The 17,787-nt window shown below is 41.4% G+C and overlaps 1 protein-coding gene across 4 annotated transcripts in view; it reads right to left on the bottom strand.

Annotated features, from left to right (window-relative positions):
* mbd5 (methyl-CpG binding domain protein 5) overlaps window positions 1-8,639 on the bottom strand; it is a 68,907-nt gene extending 60,268 nt beyond the window's left edge. For 3 of the 4 annotated variants that reach the window (XM_061932505.1, XM_061932509.1, XM_061932508.1), the window contains exon 1: window positions 8,518-8,639. The gene's annotated coding sequence lies outside the window, so the exon portion shown is untranslated. Of the gene's footprint in view, window positions 1-7,953; window positions 8,206-8,517 lie in introns of those variants that run through there. The other variant, XM_061932506.1, reaches the window with a different exon arrangement.
* Window positions 8,640-17,787: the final 9,148 nt, after the last annotated feature.

Raw genomic sequence — 17,787 nt, 5'->3', positions numbered from 1 at the left:
TTCAGGTTGAATTATTATCTGGCTGGGTCTCGAGTCGCTCACATCCAAAAATCTACTTGGCACTTTGAGTCCAAAGGTCATTCTATCCAGGAATTGCAATGTTGCGATCTAATCCTATCCAATCATTTTTTTCCCAATCACCGCAACTTCACTGCAAATGTGACTTGGACTGTTACCCCGAATTGCCACTAGATGTGAAATGGTAGCAGAATGTCATCGTGGCCATGGCGGAAGACTCTTTCCGTTTTTATTCAAGTCAATGCGTCAGTTTCCACCGCCTGCAGAACGGCACTGACATGATGGTGACGTTCTGCATTGCAGCGCTAAACATACGCAGAGCTTCTATATTTATATTTGGTCGACGCAAAAAAAAAACAGTTCGATTTAGCTCAAATCTGCTTGTGCTGGACAAAAAGTCATACACAAACGTTAAATAAATTATCCGGTTGATTTATTTTCAAAATAAAATACGCCGGTTTCAAGGAAGATCGTATTTAACACTTTCAAGCGTCCTAATGGACCCGAGGTTAACTCGTCAAAGGTTTTCGCGCGTAATGTCACCTCGTTGGATGAGGACATGCGGATTCTGGAGGTCCAAAATAAACAAATGATTACGGGGCAGCTGTATTGGGACATGGAGGCCTGTGTCAAATACTAGTTGGTGTGTGCAACAGAATAAACTGTTTGTGGTTGGCTTTGTTGTAACTGCCCTTATCACGTGATTATGCGCAAAACCTTGGGAAAGTCTGCGCTATTTCACTGCAGGACGACGGTAGGCCAGAGTGCGGATGGCGGCGCCGTTTCGTGGCCGTGCGGTTCAGCTGCCATTCTGCATCCAGTAGAAATTCAGGGTTAGCCTGCACCCTCATGCATTATCATTTTGATGCAGATGTGGGCTGCAAAGTCATTGTTTTCATCCTTTAGTACAAAACCCTAAACCAGTGGAGTTGGCATGTTGTGTAATTCGTAAAAAAAAAAACAGAATACAATGATTTGCAAATCCTTTTCAACTTATATTCAATTCAATAGACTGCAAAGACAAGATATTTAATGATCGAAATGAGAAACTTAATTTTTTTTTTTACAAATAATCATTCATTTAGAATTTAATGGCAGCAACACATTGCAAAAAAGTCAGCACAGGGGCATTTTTACTACTGTGTTACACCCTTTCCATTTAACAACAGCGTTTCTGGGTGTTGTTGATAAATGGCGTTGGCTTTGCATAGTAGAGTTTTAACTTGGACTTACAGATGTAGCGACCAACTGTAGTTACTGACAGTGGGTTTCTGAAGTGTTCCTGAGCCCATGTGGTGATATCCTTTACACACTGATGTCGCTTTTTGATGCAGTACCGCCTGAGGGATCGAAGGTCCGTAATATCATCGCTTATGTGCAGTGATTTCTCCAGATTCTCTGAACCTTTTGATGATATTACGGACTGTAGATGGTGAAATCCCTAAATTCCTTGCATTAGCTAGTTGAGAAATACTGTTGTTAAACTGTTCGACAATTTGCTCACGCCTTTGTTGACAAAGTGGTGACCCTCGCACCATCCTTGTTTGTGAATGACTGAGCATTTCATGGAAGCTGCCTTTTATACCCAATCATGGCAACCACCTGTTCCCAATTAGCCTGTTCACCTGTGGGATGTTCCAAATAAGTGTTTGATGAGCATTCCTCAACTTTCTCAGTCTTTTTTGCCACTTGCATACCTGCCAACTTTTGAAATCAGAAAAACCTAGTAGCCAGGGTCCAGGGGTCGCAGGCCCCGGTAGGTCCAGGACAAAGTCCTGGTGGGGGGTTCAGGGGAAAATGATTATTAGCATTCAGACAGGTTAAAATGTTGCTAAAACCATCACTTTTCTATCAGTCACAGTGACTTTTCCACTTGTATCGCTAGCAACGGCATTAGACTTGTGTTTTTTTGTCCCAACGTGGTCTTTTACATCGCTAATTCCTCCGTGTCCGATCGAAAAATCTTGTCTGCACAAGGTGCAATTCACGTAGTTTTCACCCTTTTTGGAACGGATAATTATTCCCAGATAGGCGTTTGAATATTCTTCACGGAATGACTGCAGTTTTCTTTTCGGTTTAAGACTCGTTTGCGATTTTTCTCCGGCTGATTCCATGATCGTTCGCTCATTTGGAAACAATGGCAACTGGTGCCTCGTGCTTGGCAGCGGTGCTATAAATAGCCTCGCGCATGGCATTCGGAATGGCTCGATAGGAAGTTACGGGAAGCAGTGTCGATTGTCATTGTTGTTACGCGATTTCGTGAATAAAATTTTTTTTTTTTAAACTTATTTTTTATCACTGCAACCGTAACCCGGAATAGGTTGATGAAAACCGTACTAATTACGGGAAAACCGGAGTAGTTGGCAGGTATGCACTTGTGCCAGCTTTTTTGAAACATGTTGCAGGCATCAAATTCCAAATGAGCTAATATTTGCAAAAAAAAAACAAAGTTTACCAGTTCCAACATTAAGAATCTTGTCTTTGCAATCTATTCAATCGAATATAGGTTGAAAGGGATTTGCAATTCATTGTATTCTGTTTTTATTTACCATTTACACAACGTGACAACTTCACTGGTTTTGGGTGTTGTCTGTTGTGATAGTACAGCTGTGGATGGATTCCAAACATTGCCACCTTGAATCACATACCACAACATAAAACCGCGCAATTCTTTACACAATACTACAGTATTCTGTAAAGCGCATTCATTGAACGAACTCAAATGACAATATTAGTCATCACATTTTAGACAAAACTATTTTTTGAAAACGCTGCCACAAATTTGGGCATTCAAGGCTGCAACAATCACCAAAAAATCCTGGCGCACTGACAAGTACAACAACATGCAGTGGTCGGATGTTGCACTTAACAACACGCCCCAAATGTTAAGCGTGCAGCGATGCATCATTGCCAGCAGAAGGGGAGGAACTAACTCAAATGGTTACCATTCACTAATAACAAGGAGAGGATGAGGAGGAATCGGAAAAATATAGTGACTAAGCACACGTCAGTACAGTTGGTACAAAATGCGGCTGCTAGACTTTTGACAAGAACAAGACAGTTTGATCATATTACGCCTATACTGTATATACCTTTATATACATATATACCTATATATATATACCTATACTGGCTCACCTGCATTGGCTTCCTGGCAACTTAAGATGTGACTTTAAGGTTTTACTACTTACGTATAAAATACTACACGGTCTAGCTCCATCCTATCTTGCTGATTGTATTGTACCATATGTCCCGGCAAGAAATCTGCGTTCAAACAACTGTGGCTTATTAGTGATTCCCAGAGTCCAGGAAAAAGTCTGCGGGCTATAGAGCAGTTTCTATTCGGGCTCCAGTACTCTGGAATGTTCTAGCGGTAACAGTTAGAGATGCTACCTCAGTAGAAGCATTTAAGTCCTATCTTAAAACTCCTTTGTATATAGCCCCCCCTTTTAGACCAGTTGATCTGCCGTTTCTTTTCTGCTCTACCTCTCTCTCCATGAAGCGCTAGCTGTTCAAAGTCGGGACGCGGGGTGGACCACTCATCTGTGCATCAGTTGATGACGTCTCTGCGCTGCTGACTTGTCTCCACTCAAGATGATCCCCTGCTGGCCCTGCTATGGACTGGACTCTCACACTATTATGTTAGATCCACTATGGACTGGACTCCCACACTATTATGTTAGGTCCACTATGGACTGGACTCTCACTATTATGTTAGATCCACTATGGACTGGACTCTCACTACTATGTTAGATCCACTATGGACTGGACTCTCGCACTATTATGTTAGATCCACTATGGACTGGACTCTCACACTATTATGTTAGGTCCACTATGGACTGGACTCTCACTATTATGTTAGATCCACTATGGACTGGACTCTCACACTATTATGTTAGATCCACTATGGACTGGACTCTCAACACTATTATGTTAGATCCACTATGGACTGTACTCTCAACACTATTATGCTAGATCCACTATGGACTGGACTCTCACACTATTATGTTAGATCCACTATGGACTGGACTCTCACACTATTATGCTAGATCCACTATGGACTGGACTCTCACACTATTATGTTAGATCCACTATGGACTGGACTCTCACACTATTAACTAGATCCATTATGGACTGAACTCTCACACTATTACCGTATTTTTTGGAGTATAAGTCGCTCCGGAGTATAAGTCGCACCGGCCGAAAATGCATAATAAAGAAGGAAAAAATCATACCGGTATATAAGTCGCACTGGAGTGTAAGTCGCATTTTGGGGGGAAATTTAGTTTATAAAACCCAACACCAAGAATAGACATTTGAAAGGCAATTTAAAATAAATAAAGAATAGTGAACAACAGGCTGAATAAGTGTACGTTATATGAGGCATAAATAACCAACTGAGAAGGTGCCTGGTATGTTAACGTAACATATTACGGTAAGAGTCATTCAAATAACTATAACATATAGAACATGCTATACGTTTACCAAACAATCTGTCACTCCTAATCGCTAAATCCCATGAAATCTTATACGTCTAGTCTCTTACGTGAATGAGCTAAATAATATTATTTGATATTTTACGCTAATGTGTTAATAATTTCACACATAAGTCGCTCCTGAGTATAAGTCGCACCCCCCGCCAAACTATGGAAAAAACTGCGACGTATAGTCCGAAAATGCAGTAACTACCGGTAGATCCACTATGGACTGGACTCTCACACGATTAATTAGATCCACTATGGACTGGACTCTCACACTATTAACTAGATCCACTATGGACTGAACTCTCACACTATTACCGTATTTTTTGGAGTACGGTATAAGTCGCTCCGGAGTATAAGTCGCACCGGCCGAAAATGCATAATAAAAAAGGAAAAAAATATACCGGTATATAAGTCGCACTGGAGTGTAAGTCGCATTTTTGGGGGAAATTTATTTGATAAAACCCAACACCAAGAATAGACATTTGAAAGGCAATTTAAAATAAATAAAGAATAGTGAACAACAGGCTGAATAAGTGTACGTTATATGAGGCATAAATAACCAACTGGTATGTTAACGTAACATATTATGGTAAGAGTCATTCAAATAACTATAACATATAGAACATGCTATACGTTCACCAAACAATCTGTCACTCCTAATCGCTAAATCCCATGAAATCTTATACGTCTTGTCTCTTACGTGAATGAGATAAATAATATTATTTGATATTTTACGGTAATGTGTTAATCATTTCACACATAAGTCGCTCCTGAGTATAAGTCGCACCCCCCGGCCAAACTATGAAAAAAACTGCGACGTATAGTCCGAAAATGCAGTAACTAGATCCACTATGGACTGGACTCTCAACACGATTAATTAGATCCACTATGGACTGGACTCTCAACACGATTAACTAGATCCACTATGGACTGGACTCTCACACTATTAACTAGATCCACTATGGACTGAACTATCACACTATTAACTAGATCCACTATGGACTGGACTCTCACAGTATTAACTAGATCCACTATGGACTGGACTCTCACACTATTATGTTAGATCCACTATGGACTGGACTCTCAACACGATTAATTAGATCCACTATGGACTGGACTCTCAACACGATTAATTAGATCCACTATGGACTGGACTCTCACACTATTAACTAGATCCACTATGGACTGAACTCTCACACTATTAACTAGATCCACTATGGACTGGACTCTCACAGTATTAACTAGATCCACTATGGACTGGACTCTCACACTATTATGTTAGATCCACTATGGACTGGACTCTCAACACTATTATGCTAGATCCACTATGGACTGGACTCTCACATTATTATGTTAGATCCACTATGGACTGGACTCTCACACTAGTATGCTAGATCCACTATGGACTGAACTCTCACACTATTAACTAGGTCCACTATGGACTGGACTCTCACACTATTAACTAGGTCCACTATGGACTGGACTCTCACACTATTAACTAGATCCACTATGGACTGGACTCTCACACTATAAACTAGATCCACTATGGACTGAACTCTCACACTATTACCGTATTTTTTTGGAGTATAAGTCGCTCCGGAGTATAAGTCGCACCGGCCGAAAATGCATAATAAAGAAGGAAAAAAACATACCGGTATATAAGTCGCACTGGAGTGTAAGTCGCATTTTTGGGGGAAATTTAGTTGATAAAACCCAACACCAAGAATAGACATTTGAAAGGCAATTTAAAATAAATAAAGAATAGTGAACAACAGGCTGAATAAGTGTACGTTGTATGAGGCATAAATAACCAACTGGTATGTTAACGTAACATATTATGGTAAGAGTCATTCAAATAACTATAACATATAGAACATGCTATACGTTTACCAAACAATCTGTCACTCCTAATCGCTAAATCCCATGAAATCTTATACGTCTACTAGTCTCTTACGTGAATGAGCTAAATAATATTATTTGATATTTTACGCTAATGTGTTAATAATTTCACACATAAGTCGCTCCTGAGTATAAGTCGCACCCCCCGGCCAAGCTATGAAAAAAACTGCGACGTATAGTCCGAAAATGCAGTAACTAGATCCACTATGGACTGCACTCTCACACGATTAATTAGATCCACTATGGACTGGACTCTCACACTATTAACTAGATCCACTATGGACTGAACTCTCACACTATTATGTTAGATCCACTATGGACTGGACTCTCACACTATTATGCTAGATCCACTATGGACTGAACTCTCACACTATTAACTAGGTCCACTATGGACTGGACTCTCACACTATTAACTAGATCCACTATGGACTGAACTCTCACACTATTACCGTATTTTTTGGAGTATAAGTCGCTCCGGAGTATAAGTCGCACCGGCCGAAAATGCATAATAAAGAAGAAAAAGGCAATTTAAATTAAATAAAGAATAGTGAACAACAGGCTGAATAAGTGTACGTTATATGAGGCATAAATAACCAACTGGTATGTTAACGTAACATATTACGGTAAGAGTCATTCAAATAACTATAACATATGGAACATGCTATACGTTTACCAAACAATCTGTCACTCCTAATCGCTAAATCCCATGAAATCTTATACGTCTAGTCTCTTACGTGAATGAGCTAAATAATATTATTTGATATTTTACGCTAATGTGTTAATAATTTCACACATAAACTATGAAAAAAACTGCGACGTATAGTCCGAAAATGCAGTAACTAGATCCACTATGGACTGGACTCTCACACGATTAACTAGATCCACTATGGACTGGACTCTCACACTATTAACTAGATCCACTATGGACTGGACTCTCACACTATTAACTAGATCCACTATGGACTGGACTCTCACACGATTAATTAGATCCACTATGGACTGGACTCTCACACTATTATGTTAGATCCACTATGGACTGGACTCTCACACTATTATGTTAGATCCACTATGGACTGGACTCTCACACTATTAACTAGTTCCACTATGGACTGGACTCTCACACTATTAACTAGATCCACTCCACGTCCATTGCACCGGTCGCCCTGGGGTTTCTCCAAGGTTTCTCATTGTATCCCCGTGGGTTGAGTTTCGATTGATTTGGGGACCGCGCAACACTGTCAGAATTGTGGCCCCTCAGGAACCAAGTCCATGGAACAGTACTATTGCAGCTTGGGTCTTACAATGCTACTGGTAGGGTCAAAAATAAGACAGTAAGCAGCTCAGCATACTGTAACTGTCACAAGCCACAAATATCCAAACTACCAAATCAGCAAACAAACATGCACTCCCCCAAAAGGTGGGCGTTGCAAACCCTTCAGTCTTTTCTGAAACTGGGGGCACAACCTCCCACAAGAGCTCAGATGTTTCATGATTTAGCAATGTAGCTTTAGCCAGACTGCAGCCATGCACACCTTAGTCAGGGTGGCGTTACCTGCGGATGGTCCCGGGTTGCAAGTCCAAGCACACACGAAGACGATGAAGTCAATAAAAAATAAAAATAAAGTCTGTCTGTGATCTATCAACTAGCTGCAGGGTTAGCATGCCAAGCGTCAGCTGTCCAGCAACTGCTAGCCGTCTAGCTTGATCCAGGCCCAAAATGGCAGCTCGGTAAACGTTCACCACGTCGACGTTTACCGCAAAAGTCGCCCGGGGCCCGGGGTGGAAGACGGCGAGGGCGAAATTGTCGACGTGAAGCTTCGGCTTCGAGCCAACGTAAAGGCCAGGCCGAGCTAGCCAGAGTTAGCTTAGCATGCTAACTAGCCGAGTTAGCCAGGCTTAGCTTAGCATGCTAACTAGCCGAGCTAGCCGAGCCGTTGCGTCTGCACACACAAGAGAGAAGAAGAGAGACGCTGTGAGCATTAACGTCCATGTCCGCCTCACAGCCCATTAAACGCTCCGTTCGAAGCCGAGCATTGCGGCGAATGCACGTTGCGGATCGAATAAGTGAGCGTTTGGTTTGGTGATGTTAAGGAAAAGGGGGAGAAAGGAAGCATACCCAGTAGTTCTCTGCCTCTGCTGCCTCTCCTACACTGGGATGTTGGAAGTGATGGAGAGCGGCACTGCGCATGCGCGGTGGCGACAGCCCAGCAGACGGGAGAGATGATGCTGCCTCAAACATCCATCCATCCATCCTTTTTCCTACCGCTTGTCCCTTTTGGGGTCGCGGGGGGTGCTGGAGCCTATCTCAGCTGCATTCGGGCGGAAGGCGTCGCACACCCTGGACAAGTCGCCACCTCATCACAGCGCATACTTGCCAACCTTGAGACCTCTGATTTCGGGAGGTGGGGTGGGGGGTGGGCGTGGTCGGGGGCGCGGCTAAAAGGGGAGGAGTATATTTACAGCTAGAATTCACCAAGTCAAGTATTTCATATATATATATATAAATACAGGTAAAAGCCAGTAAATTAGAATATTTTGAAAAACTTGATTTATTTCAGTAATTGCATTCAAAAGGTGTAACTTGTACATTATATTTATTCATTGCACACAGACTGATGCATTCAAATGTTTATTTCATTTAATTATGATGATTTGAAGTGGCAACAAATGAAAATCCAAAATTCCGTGTGTCACAAAATTAGAATATTGTGTAAGGGTTAAATTTTGAAGACACCTGGTGCCACAAACTAATCAGCTGATTAACTCAAAACACCTGCAAAGGGCCTTAAATGGTCTCTCAGTCCAGTCCTGAAGCCTACACAAACATGGGGAAGACTTCAGATTTGACAGCTGTCCAAAAGGCAACCATCGACACATTGCACAAGGAGGGAAAGACACAAAAGGTTATTGCTGAAGAGGCTGGCTGTTCTCAGAGCTCTGTGTCCAAACACATTAATGGAGAGGCAAAGGGAAGGAAAAACTGTGGTCAGAAAAAGTGTACAAGCGATAGGGATCACCGCGCCCTGGTCAAGATTGTGAAAAAAAACCCATTCAAAAATGTGGGGGAGATTCAGAAGGAGTGGACAGCTGCTGGAGTCAGTGCTTCAAGATCCACCACCAAGAGACGCTTGAAAGACATGGGTTTCAACTGCCGCATACCTCGTGTCAAGCCACCGATGACCAAGAAACAGCGCGAAAAGCGTCTCACCTGGGCTAAGGAAAAAAAGAGCTGGACTGCTGCTGAGTGGTCCAAAGTCATGTTTTCTGACGAAAGCAAATTTTGCATTTCCTTTGGAAATCGAGGTCCCAGAGTCTGGAGGAAGACAGGAGAGGCACAGGATCCACGTTGCCTGAAGTCTAGTGTAAAGTTTCCACCATCAGTGATGGTTTGGGGTGCCATGTCATCTGCTGGTGTCGGTCCACTCTGTTTCCTGAGATCCAGGGTCAACGCAGCCGTCTACCAGCAAGTTTTAGAGCACTTCATGCTTCCTGCTGCTGACCTGCTCTATGGAGATGGAGATTTCAAGTTCCAACAGGACTTGGCGCCTGCACACAGCGCAAAATCTACCCGTGCCTGATTTACGGACCATAGTATTTCTGTTCTAAATTGGCCCGCCAACTCCCCTGACCTTAGCCCCATAGAAAATCTGTGGGGTATTGTGAAAAGGAAGATGCAGAATGCCAGACCCAAAAACGCAGAAGAGTTGAAGGCCACTATCAGAGCAACCTGGGCTCTCATAACACCTGAGCAGTGCCAGAAACTCATCGACTCCATGCCACGCCGCATTAACGCAGTAATTGAGGCAAAAGGAGCTCCAACCAAGTATTGAGTATTGTACATGCTCATATTTTTCATTTTCATACTTTTCAGTTGGCCAACATCTCTAAAAATCCCTTTTTTGTATTAGCCTTAAGTAATATTCTAATTTTGTGACACACGGAATTTTGGATTTTCATTTGTTGCCACTTCAAATCATCAAAATTAAATGAAATAAACATTTGAATGCATCAGTCTGTGTGCAATGAATAAATATAATGTACAAGTTACACCTTTTGAATGCAATTACTGAAATAAATCAAGTTTTTCAAAATATTCTAATTTACTGGCTTTTACCTGTATATATATAACAAATACTTGACGTTCAGTGAATTCTAGCTATATATATATATATATATATATATATATATATATATATATATATATATATGTCTTAATAAGGTTATCCAAAAAATAGTGCTCGATACCGTCGTAGAGCGCAATAATCACAAGGCTTCTTTCAGGAACCAAAACCTGCGGAATACCACAGAACTCAGCAAACACATTTGGGACCTCAAAGACAATAATGTTGAATATTCAATAACATGGCAAATTCTTGCATCCAGCACACCTTACAAAAGTGGTAATAAAAGATGCAACCTATGCTTGAAAGAGAAACTGTTTATTATTTACCGTCCAGACCTGTCATCCCTCAACAAGCGCAGCGAAATTGTATCAGCATGCCGCCACAGACGGAAACACCTCCTAGGTAACACATGAGCCAATCACCACGCCCCTACGCCAGCCTGTACCTACCCACTCTGTGCCCTATATAAACCATGGCATGTGAATGCTTCCATTAAAATCTCCTGATGATTGAGGGAACCCCTCATGAAACAGGCCTGTAGAGATGAAGTAGTCTTGTGATTTTTTTCCCACACATACATATATATATATATATATATATATATATATATATATATATATATATACAGGTAAAAGCCAGTAAATTAGAATATTTTGAAAAACTTGATTTATTTCAGTAATTGCATTCAAAAGGTGTAACTTGTACATTATATTTATTCATTGCACACAGACTGATGCATTCAAATGTTTATTTCATTTAATTTTGATGATTTGAAGTGGCAACAAATGAAAATCCAAAATTCCGTGTGTCACAAAATTTGAATATTACTTAAGGCTAATACAAAAAAGGGATTTTTAGAAATGTTGGCCAACTGAAAAGTATGAAAATGAAAAATATGAGCATGTACAATACTCAATACTTGGTTGGAGCTCCTTTTGCCTCAATTACTGCGTTAATGCGGCGTGGCATGGAGTCGATGAGTTTCTGGCACTGCTCAGGTGTTATGAGAGCCCAGGTTGCTCTGATAGTGGCCTTCAACTCTTCTGCGTTTTTGGGTCTGGCATTCTGCATCTTCCTTTTCACAATACCCCACAGATTTTCTATGGGGCTAAGGTCAGGGGAGTTGGCGGGCCAATTTAGAACAGAAATACCATGGTCCGTAAACCAGGCACGGGTAGATTTTGCGCTGTGTGCAGGCGCCAAGTCCTGTTGGAACTTGAAATCTCCATCTCCATAGAGCAGGTCAGCAGCAGGAAGCATGAAGTGCTTTAAAACTTGCTGGTAGACAGCTGCGTTGACCCTGGATCTCAGGAAACAGAGTGGACCGACACCAGCAGATGACATGGCACCCCAAACCATCACCCAACCATGCACATTTTGCATTTCCTTTGGAAATCGAGGTCCCAGAGTCTGGAGGAAGACAGGAGAGGCACAGGATCCACGTTGCCTGAAGTCTAGTGTAAAGTTTCCACCATCAGTGATGGTTTGGGGTGCCATGTCATCTGCTGGTGTCGGTCCACTCTGTTTCCTGAGATCCAGGGTCAACGCAGCCGTCTACCAGCAAGTTTTAGAGCACTTCATGCTTCCTGCTGCTGACCTGCTCTATGGAGATATATATATATATATATATATATATATATATATATATATATATATATATATATATATATATATATATATATATATATATATATATATATATATATATATATATATATATATATATATATATATATATATATATATATATATAATAAATACTTGAATTCCAGTGTTCATCTATTTACACATATACACACACATAACACTTATCTACTCATTGTTGAGTTAAGGGTTGAATTGTCCATCCTTGTTCTATTCTCTGTCACTATTTTTCGAACCATGCTGAACTCTGATGATGCATTGCTGTGTGGCACGCACAAAAGTGCTTTCATCAAATGCACTAGATGGCAGTATTGTCCTGTTTAAGAGTGTCACAACATTGCTGTTTACGGCAGACGAACTGCTTTACGGTATACAAAAACGTGACTGCTGTTGTTGTGTGTTGTTGCCGCGCTAGGAGGACGTTAATGAAACTGCCTAACAATAAACCCATATAAGAAACCAACAACTCGCCCTCCATCATTCTACAGTTATAACGTGATTGGGCAGGTATGCTGGTTATATTGTGGGTTAGCCTGAATTTCGGGAGATTTTCGGGAGAAAATTTGTCCCGGGAGGTTTTCGGGAGAGGCGCTGAATTTCGGGAGTCTCCCGGAAAATCCGGGAGGGTTGGCAAGTATGTCACAGGGCCAACACAGATAGACAGACAACATTCACACTCACATTCACACACTAGGGACCATTTAGTGTTGCCAATCAACCTATCCTCAAACATGTCTAGGGCTGCAACTAACAACTAATTTGATAATCGATTAATCTGTCGATTGTTACTTCGATTAATCGATTAATAATCGGTTAAAAGAGACAAACTACATTTCTATCCTTTCCAGTATTTTATTGAAAGAAAAACAGCATACTGGCACCATACTTATTTTGATTATTGTTTCTCAGCTGTTTGTAAATGTTGCAGTTCCGGTGGCCATGGATGAAGTGCTGGCTGTCCAGAGCCGGGACCCGGGGTGGACCGCTCGCCTGTGCATCGGCTGGGAACATCTCTGCGCTGCTGACCCGTCTCCGCTCGGGATGGTGTCCTGCTGGCCCCACTATGGACTGGACTCTTACTATTGTGTTGGATCCACTATGGACTGGACTCTCACAATATTATGTCAGACCCACTCGACATCCATTGCATTCGGTCTCCCCTAGGGGGGGGGGGGTTACCCACATATGCGGTCCTCTCCAAGGTTTCTCATAGTCATTCACATCGACGTCCCACTGGGGCGAGTTTTTCCTTGCCCTTATGTGGGCTTTGTACCCACTGGACTGGACTCTCACACTATTATGTTAAATCCACTATGGACTGGACTCTCACTATTATGTTAGATCCACTATGGACTGGCCTCTCACACTATTATGTTAGATCCACTATGGACTGGACTCTCACTATTATGTGAGATCCACTATGGACTGGACTCTCACACTATTATGTTAAATCCACTATGGACTGGACTCTCACTATTATGTTAGATCTACTATGGACTGGACTCTCACTATTATGTTGGAACCACTATGGACTGGACTTTCATTATTATGTTAGATCCACTATGGACTGGACTCTCACTATTATGTTAGATCCACTATGGACTGGACTCTCACAATATTATGTTTGATCCACTATGGACTGGACTCTCACTATTATGTTAGATCCACAATGGACTGGACTCTCACAATATTATGTTTGATCCACTATGGACTGGACTATCACTATTATGTTAGATCCACTATGGACTGGACTCTCACTATTATGTTAGATCCACTATGGACTGGACTCTCACTATTATGTTAGATCTACTATGGACTGGACTCTCACTATTATGTTGGAACCACTATGGACTGGACTTTCATTATTATGTTAGATCCACTATGGACTGGACTCTCACTATTATGTTAGATCCACTATGGACTGGACTCTCACAATATTATGTTTGATCCACTATGGACTGGACTCTCACTATTATGTTAGATCCACTATGGACTGGACTCTCACTATTATGTTAGATCCACTATGGACTGGACTTTCATTATTATGTTAGATCCACTATGGACTGGACTCTCACTATTATGTTAGATCCACTATGGACTGGACTCTCACACTATTATGTTAGATCCACTATGGACTGGACTCTCTCTATTATGTTAGATCCACTATGGACTGGACTCTCTCTATTATGTTAGATCCACTATGGACTGGACTTTCACAATATTATGTCAGACCCACTCGACGTCCATTGCACCTGGTCTCCCCTAGAGGGGGTGTGTGTAGGGGGGGGGGGGGGGGGGGGGGGGGTCACCCACATATGCGGTCCTCTCCAAGGTTTCTCAAACTCACAACCCATTGGGGTTGTGAGTTTTTCCTTGCCCTTATGTGGGCTCTGTACCGCGGATGTTGTTGTGGCTTGTGCAGCCCTTTGAGATACTTGTGATTTAGGGCTATATAAATAAACATTGATTGATTGAAATATGCGAGAAAATGAGAGCAGACAGACTTTCATGTTAAAATACTGAACAGATGTTTATTGGGATAAGGTAAACATATGTTCAGTATTTTAACATAAAAGTGTTTGATTGTGAGCCATTAAAAGCCACAAAATGCAACGGGTCCATCAGACCCACAAACGCTGGCTGAGTAACAACAATATGAACATTACACAAGGGTTAAATCATAGAAGAAACAACACATTTATTATTATAGATGTGAAGTCCTTTCGGGAATAATCCTGAGGAGTGTCAGATTCTTCAATTTAAAGTTGATTTAAAGCAGGGATGCCCAAAGTATGGCCTGTGGGCTACTTTCTATTCTAGACATGCATTCCAGCCAGAACAAAAACGAAATAAATGAAAAGAACAACAAAAAGTTGAAATGTTGATACAGCTAATGATACTTATATATCAATCAATCAATCAATCAATGTTTATTTATATAGCCCAAAATCACGAGTGTCTCAAAGGGCTGCACAAGCCACAACGACATCCTCGGCTCGAATCCCACATCAGGGCAAGGAAAAAACTCAACCCAATGGGATGACAATGAGAAACCTTGGAGGGGACCGCAGATGTGGAGACCCCACCAACCCTCTGGGCGACGGGTGCAATGGACGTCGAGTGGATCAAGCATAATATTGTGAGAGTCCAGTCCATAGTGGATCTAACATAATAGTGTGAGAGTCCAGTCCATAGTGGATCTAACATAATAGTGAGAGTCCAGTCCATAGTGGATCTAACATAATAGTGTGAGAGTCCAGTCCATAGTGGATTTAACATAATAGTGTGAGAGTCCAGTCCATAGTGGATCTAACATAATAGTGAGAGTCCAGTCCATAGTGGATCTAACATAATAGTGAGAGTCCAGTCCATAGTGGATCTAACATAATTGTGTGAGAGTCCAGTCCATAGTGGATCTAACATAATAGTGTGAGAGTCCAGTCCATAGTGGATCTAACATAATAGTGAGAGTCCAGTCCATAGTGGATCTAACATAATAGTGTGAGAGTCCAGTCCATAGTGGATTTAACATAATAGTGTGAGAGTCCAGTCCATAGTGGATCTAACATAATAGTGAGAGTCCAGTCCATAGTGGATCTAACATAATAGTGAGAGTCCAGTCCATAGTGGATCCAACATAATAGTGTGAGAGTCCAGTCCATAGTGGATTTAACATAATAGTGTGAGAGTCCAGTCCATAGTGGATCTAACATAATAGTGAGAGTCCAGTCCATAGTGGATCTAACATAATAGTGAGAGTCCAGTCCATAGTGGATCTAACATAATAGTGAGAGTCCAGTCCATAGTGGATCTAACATAATAGTGAGAGTCCAGTCCATAGTGGATCTAACATAATATTGTGAAAGTCCAGTCCATAGTGGATCTAACATAATAGTGAGAGTCCAGTCCATAGTGGATCTAACATAATAGTGTGAGAGTCCAGTCCATAGTGGATCTAACATTATAGTGTGAGAGTCCAGTCCATAGTGGATCTAACATAATAGTGAGAGTCCAGTCCATAGTGGATCTAACATAATAGTGAGAGTTCAGTCCATAGTGGATCTAACATAATAGTGAGAGAGTCCAGTCCATAGTGGATCCAACATAATAGTGTGAGAGTCCAGTCCATAGTGGATCTAACATAATAGTGTGAGAGTCCAGTCCATAGTGGATCTAACATAATAGTGTGAGAGTCCAGTCCATAGTGGATCTAACATAATAGTGTGAGAGTCCAGTCCATAGTGGATCTAACATAATAGTGTGAGAGTCCAGTCCATAGTGGATCTAACATAATAGTGAGAGTCCAGTCCATAGTGGATCTAACATAATAGTGTGAGAGTCCAGTCCATAGTGGATCTAACATAATAGTGTGAGAGTCCAGTCCATAGTGGATCTAACATAATAGTGTCCAGGGTGTACCCCGCCTTCCGCCCGATTGTAGCTGAGATAGGCTCCAGCGCCCCCCGCGACCCGAAGGGAATAAGCGGTAGAAAATGGATGGATGGATGGATGAAAAGAAAGAAATTACAAGTTTGGATTAAATAAAGTGTTTTGCTTTGCAAAATCCTGAAAAGCATAAGACATCCATCCATCCATTTTCTACCGCTTGTCCCTTTTGGGGTCGCGGGGGGTGCTGGAGCCTATCTCACCTACATTCGGGCGAAAGGCGGGGTACACCCTGGACGAGTCGCCACCTCATCACAGGGCCAACTAGACAGACAACATTCACACACTAGGGACCATTTAGTGTTGCCAATCAACCCATCCCCAGGTGCATGTCTTTGGGGGTGGGAGGGGCCCATCGCCAGGTGCATGTTTTTGGCGGTGGGAGGAAGCCGGAGTACCCGGAGGGAACCCACGCAGTCACAGTGAGAATATGTACACTCCACACAGAAAGATCCCCAGCCCGGGATTGAACTCAGGACTACTCAGGACCTTCGTATTGTTAGGCACATGCACTAACCCCTGTGCCACAGTGCTGCCAGCATAAGACATATTATCTACAACTGACTATTTAAAAAACATCTAATTAGTAAGAAATGTGTAACTTTTTATTTGGTGGGGGGAATCATTGAAGAACATCAGTTGGCCTACAAAAGATTTGTATATAATATATATATATATATATATATATATATATATATATATATATATATATATATATATATATATATATATATATATATATATACATACATGTATTATGATTTGTATATGTATATACAGTACAGGCCAAAAGTTTGGACACACCTTCTCATTCAATGCGTTTTCTTTATTTACATTGTAGATTGTCACTGAAGGCATCAAAACTATGAATGAACACATACTTTGCACACCCTAGGCATTCTCTCGGTGAGCTTCAAGCACACCTGTGAATTGAAAACCATTTCAGGTGAGCTATACCTCTTGAAGCTCATGGAGAGAATTCCAAGAGTGTACAAAGCAGTAATCAGAGCAAAGGGTGGCTATTTTGAAGCAACTAGAAAATAAAACATGTTTTCAGTTATTTCACCTTTTTTTTTGTTAAGTACATAACTCCACATGTGTTCATTCATAGTTTTGATGTGACAATCTACAATGTAAATAGTCATGAAAATAAAGAAAAGGCATTGAATGAG

The sequence above is a fragment of the Nerophis lumbriciformis genome, linkage group LG38 (assembly GCF_033978685.3).
Source record: "Nerophis lumbriciformis linkage group LG38, RoL_Nlum_v2.1, whole genome shotgun sequence".
Classification (NCBI taxonomy): domain Eukaryota; kingdom Metazoa; phylum Chordata; class Actinopteri; order Syngnathiformes; family Syngnathidae; genus Nerophis; species Nerophis lumbriciformis.
The sequence above is the reverse complement of the archived record's forward strand: the minus strand, read 5'-3'. Positions and strand labels throughout refer to the sequence as shown.